The following is a 6,382-nucleotide window of genomic DNA, read 5'->3' as shown; positions in this document are numbered from 1 at the left end:
CATATGTGAAACTAAGTGGTTTAGGGACATGATGTGGCTGAAAATTGCAAGTGCTATGTAGCCCTTCACACCTACTGAATGCACGAATGGAACATGATTTAAACAATACAGCAGCCTGAAATGTTTTGGAATGTTCCATGACGTCACCTCATATTACCTATTTCTGGGGAGAAGGAGGGAATTAAGAAAATTAAACGTTTTACTAACCAATAGACGATACTATGTGCAAGCATCTCATAATTATTAACCACCTCCCCGGATGCGTGCGACGCCACTGGAAAGAGGTGGAGAGGGGGCGGGGCCCTTAGGGCGTCTCGTGCTGGGTGGTGCGGCGCGAAGTGTTTGCGTAGCGCGAGACGGTGTTTTTGTTGTGCTGAACAGCTGAACGCAGGATTGCAGTTCCAGTTTGACAAGGGAGAGGGAAAGCCCCAGTCGCCCGCTCGCTCGCTCTCTAGTAGTGCAACAGTAGAACGGACACCCCACACGCATACATCGCGTGCACGGAGACATGCCGATTGCAGTTGGTGCTCGCTCTACGGACTAGGCTGAATTGCAGCTCCCTCATCACTGTCAGGTAAAGTTCCAGCATACTACTTGCAGGGAGGTGAAGTTGTGTCACTGTCACTAACAAGCTTACATCCTTCTTTCGTGCGTAAATATAGTGCAAGGAAAGAACGCCAGTCGAATCCTTTCGACTCATTTGGTAAGCAGGATACGGGGAGTGGATATGGAGTCTTGCCTCTTAGGCAAATAAGGCAGGGAAATGTGCTGAAGTTCTGTTCAGCCCCATTATCGGCTCACAGTATGATCTTGATTTTGCTGATCATTACAGTTTGCGATAGCATAACCATAACCGGAAGAGTAACCTACTGCATTCAGATTGTATAGCTGTTTTGTTAAAAGACATTTTACTTCCTGGAAACGGTTACATTTTACCCATATCTCCCCGAATCTATTTATCCATTACTAGGATGATACATTTTAACATAGAGGACATTCGTCGATATTATACACTATTGCTCTGTTTACATGTTACGCATGATGCAGGTGGGGCAGATGGACTTTTCATCTCTTCATTTTCTCTCGTCCAGATTTTTCAGTAGGCTAGCTCGGCTGTCCCGTAGACAAGCCGTTCCAATTGAAATCTTTCCACGGTCATCCAACCAAGGGAAGAATGTATGCCATCTCATCAGGATTCCGTGTCACCATATCTCGTTTTTACTCTCGCCATTTTTTGTGTTAAAGTGCCAGTGAACTAGTTAGTAAATGCGGATTAAGCCACGTTTCTTTTTTGGAGGGCTGATAGGCTGATAGGCTACGGCCACAGTCGGTGGAGAAAAGCCCATGCGTCCGCCATAAAAATAAAAGAATAAAAAAATCAGGCTTTGCATTGCGCATCTGCCAATATCCAAACGCGATTCGTTATTTCAGTGTATAGTGTATGAACATATTTAATAATCTTGATCATGATCCTTCTATTTTAGTGGTTCTTTGAATATTCAAGCTATCTACCTGTAGTGAAAATCAGACAACTTGACATCCACTTTTTCCTTACTAGTTCAAGTATTATCCCATGACAGTGTGTAATAATTGCACCATAGTCTTGAGTCCATGGATAGGCTTTTGCATAGGTTACGCTTCTCTAATTAACTGTGGCGAACACACACACACACACACAGTTTTCTTTTTTAGAGCCGAGTCTTTTTAGAGCGACATAGCTCCCCATTTATGTGGGCCAATGTATCGAAATGTTTTGCACGACCTGATACCTGGGATAACAATACCAGCAGAGAGCTCAACAAGAACCGGACCAAAGCTAATTATGACTGGCAAAATGAAACGATCGAGAATCGACCCACGTGTAGGCCTACAATAGAACTTGTTATTTAGTGCATGTTAAGAGTTGGCTCAATACGTCCAAATTTACACTTTCAACAGTAGCCTACACATTTCACATTTCACATTACAACAAAAGTCTCACAGTCTGCATTTCTGACTCTACTTAACAGTCATAAAACTCCCTCTCACAAATATTTATATTAGATAATACACATCTGATTTCTATCCAAGTTCTTTATGCAACTGCTGGCTTGTCACCCCATCTTAAACTGTGGGCTTGGCAGCAGAATGCAGTCAAAAGTTTACCTTGTGATCTTAGTGGCATTCTTTCAGTTTCATCACAAAAAAGTTCTGTGCAATTCTACTTGCAGTGAAATTATGCGTACAATAAGTTTAAAGTGTTTAAAACCTAACCTTAAACTTAGGGACTTAGAGCAGCACTCACTTTCCTGAGATCTAGACATCACATTTGTACACGTCCACATGTGCAACTCTTCAGAGTTTTTTTAACCATCCCATTTACAAGAAGTGAACAACAACGACATAAAAAAATAACTTGCTGTTGTTCTTCCGTAAGGCTCAATTTGGCTGAGATCAGCCCTTTATAAAGCTAAGGGCTAGTGACAGTTGGAGCCGGGCCCTCTTTACCCAGTGAAAAATGACCTGTGTGTGTGTGTGTGTGTTAGTGTTACTTTGAGGGCCTGTATGTACAGTTGTGAGTGTGTGTGTACTTGGAAGGCAACCTGCATGTACAATTGTGGCTGTAGTTTTTTAATTGAGTATCAAACTGTGCACATAACCAATGGTTATCAGAGGTTTTCCTGAGCCCCAACAATGACAGGTCTGGAAACAGGTCTGGTGTTGATGCAGTGCCATCTGAGGTCCAAAAGACCATGGCCATCCAATACCCAATCGTGTTGCCAGTTACCTTAATTAGTTGTGAAATATTTCTCCTTTTGTTTTCTTTATCATTACACAACTTTTCCAGCATTTTGTTAGCCCTGTCCCAACTTTTTTTGAAACATGTTGCTGATATCAAATTCGAAATTAACATATATTTTCCATGAAATAGTCAAATTTGTTATTTTCAACATTTGATATGTTGTCTGTGTCCTTTTTGCAACTAAATATGAGTTTAAGAAATTTGCAGATTATTACATTCTGTTTTTATTCACATTTTACACAACGTCCCAACTTTTTCTGTTTTGGGGTTGTAGTACATCAGCACATAGTAGTAAAGAACTAACTGGCGGAGGAGGGAGGGAGGGGGGGAGGTTGAGAGAGTGAAAGAGGGAAGTAGAGAGGGAGGGACTGGGCTATCTGATGACCACCTGTGGTTTTTGCTGGCATCGCCTCAGCCTTTGGAGAAAGGGAGAAATTGCACTGCATGTTCCAGTTGGGTTTTATGTGGTTGGAAACCAGCACAGAGATGTTTTAAATCATAAAGGTCATCAGGTTTGCCCAAGATTTTTCAAACCTGCAGTCAAGCCTGTTGGCAAAGAGTAAAGCTGGCCTATATTTTCCTATGTTGGCCTATATATTGCTAATTGTAAAGTGCTGAAACAGAGTACTATAAATGATGTGGCTGTATCACGATGTATCTAAGTTAAGGTGTTTTTGTTGAAACACTGGAGAGAGCTCTCTCTATGAGCGGTTGATTCGACATGGGTTTAGTGTGGGGTAGATGTGACATGCACGGCGCTCTCCAAATTGTGTTTTTGGGTAACTTTCCATGTTTATAGAGTGAACAATAATGTCAGCCTTATTTAAGCCACATGTGTTGCCCAGATAGTGTTCTCTTGGGGCACCCAAATAATGTTCTCTCTGGGTTGAACTATTTAGACACGCATTCTCTGAATCTGGCATTGCAATAAATACAGACACATTGCCTTGTTTTTATGTAGATTTAAACAGGTTTAGTTAAGGACATTGCTCATTCGACTCCATCGTAGCACAGTTCTGAAATGTCTCTTGAATTTAGTGAACTTGATTGCGCTCCCCAGTGTCTCTTAACAGCTTAGTGGAAAACAACAGGCTTCCCATGTCAACTGTCAAAGGTGTTATATATTATCAGTTTGTTGTTTGCTTTAGTTCACTTGTGACTCGCAAGGCTTGTGAGTATGTCGGGGAAGAGTGTGAATAGCCAGTCTGCTTGACAAAAAGAGTAAGGGTGTTGTGTTGCATCATTGGCCTGTGTGGCGTGTGTTGGTGCCAGACAGGCTCCGGTTAGCGCTCTTCCATGGCGCTCGTCAAACGCCAGATGGAGGGGAACGCTCTGTGCCAATTAACAAGGAGCCCACTCAACACCTTACGCCCTCCCCTACTGATGTCTCCATTGTAGTCGTATTGTAGACGCTCACACAAACACACACACACGTCCATACACATCCCTGACAGTGTACCATTCCGATCTCTAGCTCTCTGTCTCCCTCCTCTCACTATTCTTTCCTGACTCGCCCACGTACTCGGTCAGACCGTCTCACACACACAGCTGAGCACCTCTCAGCACCTTGTGTTGTTCCTCTCTCCTCACGCACCTTTTTTCCACGCTGTAAAAAGCTGCTACCGCTAGGCAGGTGGCTGAGTCCTGATCGCATGAATTGCCAGTGCCTGTAAGGATATAAGTTCAGTGCATTCAGTACTGCTGCTCTTTTGTGTGTGTGTGTGTGTGCGTGTGCGCGTGTGCGTGTGTGCGTGCGTGTGCGTGTGTGTGTGTGTGTGTGTGTGTGTGTGTGTGTATGTATCTTTGTACAATACATGTTCATGTTAAGTACATGTTTGCTCATCATCTTCAAATAAGCTCATCATCAAATAGGTCAGTTATAGACTGTATGCTGTAATATGGTTGGTTGGCCTGTAGTTGGTTGGTTCAGGTTTCTTGTTTTGTTTTTTTGTCGTTCAACAAGCCACCCCTCACCCCCCCCAGGTTGGCCCACCCCACCATTTGGGAACTGCTGCTTTTATTCAATGTGTTCCAAAACATTTAAATCCCCACATGTGGATAGTAACATGGGGTAATGCGCACAGCATGAAATTGGCATCCATCTCTATGTGACTGGATGTCGTCACATCACACGTCACCCTGCTGTGCCAGCGTCCTGCACAGCGTGGCGTCCAGATGCCCCCAGATGCCCTGCAGACTGGTGTGACTGCACCTTTCCACAGGACACATCACTCACCTTGACGCTATGACCACTGGCCTCTAACCGCCACTAGGACCCCCAGCGGTCCCCTTTTGCAAAAGCCATCCTCATCATGCTTAGCACTCTCCCTCCTCTCTTAACCCTGCATTCCTTCCTTCCTTCCTTCCTTCCTCCCTTCCTTCCTCTCTCTCTCCCTTGCTTCTGCCATTCATCCATCTATCCTCTCCACCTCTCTTGTCCTCCCAGGGAAACAGTAGGCCAGCTGGGAGACCTCGCAGGCCAGCAGCTGTGATTGAGAGGCGTGATGGAGCAGTTGACTGCGGCAGTGACGCGGCACAGGAGGCGGTGGGGGTAATTGTTTTGTCGGGGTGGCGGCGTGTGGAGGATGGAGGGCGTGTGGAGGGCTTAATTAGGGCACGGCGTGTTCATCAGGGGGTAATGAAGGGGCTGGTGATGAGTGATTGGTGACGAGGCAGCCAATGAAGGGGTGCGGAAAGGACCCGGTCAAGATGGAGGGGCTCACTGACCAGATGGAGAGGGGAATTGAGGGGACAAACGAGGACAGGAGGGAGTACAGTTGGTTGGGACAACCGTTGCCTACTGGTTAGGGCTTCGGACTTGTAACCGGAGGGTTGCCGGTTCGAAACCCGACCAGTAGGAACGGCTGAAGTGCCCTTGAGCAAGGCACCTAACCCCTCACTGCTCCCCGAGCGCCGCTGTAGCAGGCAGCTCACTGCATCGGGATTAGTGTGTGCTTCACCTCACTGTGTGTTCACTGTGTGCTGAGTGTGTTTCACTAATTCACTGATTGGGATAAACGCAGAGACCAAATGTCCCTCACAGGATCAAAAGAGTATACTTATATAAAAAGGAGAAGGTTGGGACTTAAGAGGTATGGCAGGGGCAGATGGGAAAGGCAGATAGGGGCAGATTTAAGAAGAATGGTGTAGAGGGGGTGGTTGGTCAAAAGGAAAGAACAGGAGTAGAAGGATAGCAGAAGAGAGGATATGGGAGATGAGAGTAGGACTGACTGGGAGTAGACGGCAGGATGAGTGGGGCCGGAGTGAGGTCTAGAGAGAGGTAGGATGGAGCAGGGAGAGGACAGAGGGGGGGCGGAAGGCATGAGGCAGAGGGGGCAACAGGGGGGTTGAGTGGGGCAACAGGGGGGTTGAGTGGGGCAACAGAGGGGTAGAGTGGGGCAGGAGGTGGCTGCTGACTCACTGCCACCAGTTCCAGAGGGCTGCCACTTGAACTGAGCTGCCATCCTGTTTGTGCAATCACATGCCCCTCCACATTGTGTGTGTGTGTGTGTGTGTGTGTGTGTGTGTGTGTGTGTGTGTGTGCAACCTTCCTACTGTTCCTCCACACTTCCCACTGTTCCTTCCAGCTTTTTAATGGAA

General features: G+C 46.1%; 1 protein-coding gene across 1 annotated transcript in view; it reads left to right on the top strand.

Moving 5' to 3' along the window:
* Positions 1 to 346: 346 nt before the first annotated feature.
* The window catches only part of LOC121721536 (transcription factor HIVEP3), a 79,036-nt gene continuing 73,000 nt past the window's right edge, over positions 347 to 6,382 (top strand). The window contains exon 1 of the mRNA XM_042108557.1: positions 347 to 574. The gene's annotated coding sequence lies outside the window, so the exon portion shown is untranslated. The remainder of the gene's footprint in view (positions 575 to 6,382) is intronic.

This window comes from Alosa sapidissima, chromosome 10 (genome assembly GCF_018492685.1).
Source record: "Alosa sapidissima isolate fAloSap1 chromosome 10, fAloSap1.pri, whole genome shotgun sequence".
Classification (NCBI taxonomy): Eukaryota; Metazoa; Chordata; class Actinopteri; order Clupeiformes; family Clupeidae; genus Alosa; species Alosa sapidissima.
The sequence above is the reverse complement of the archived record's forward strand: the minus strand, read 5'-3'. Positions and strand labels throughout refer to the sequence as shown.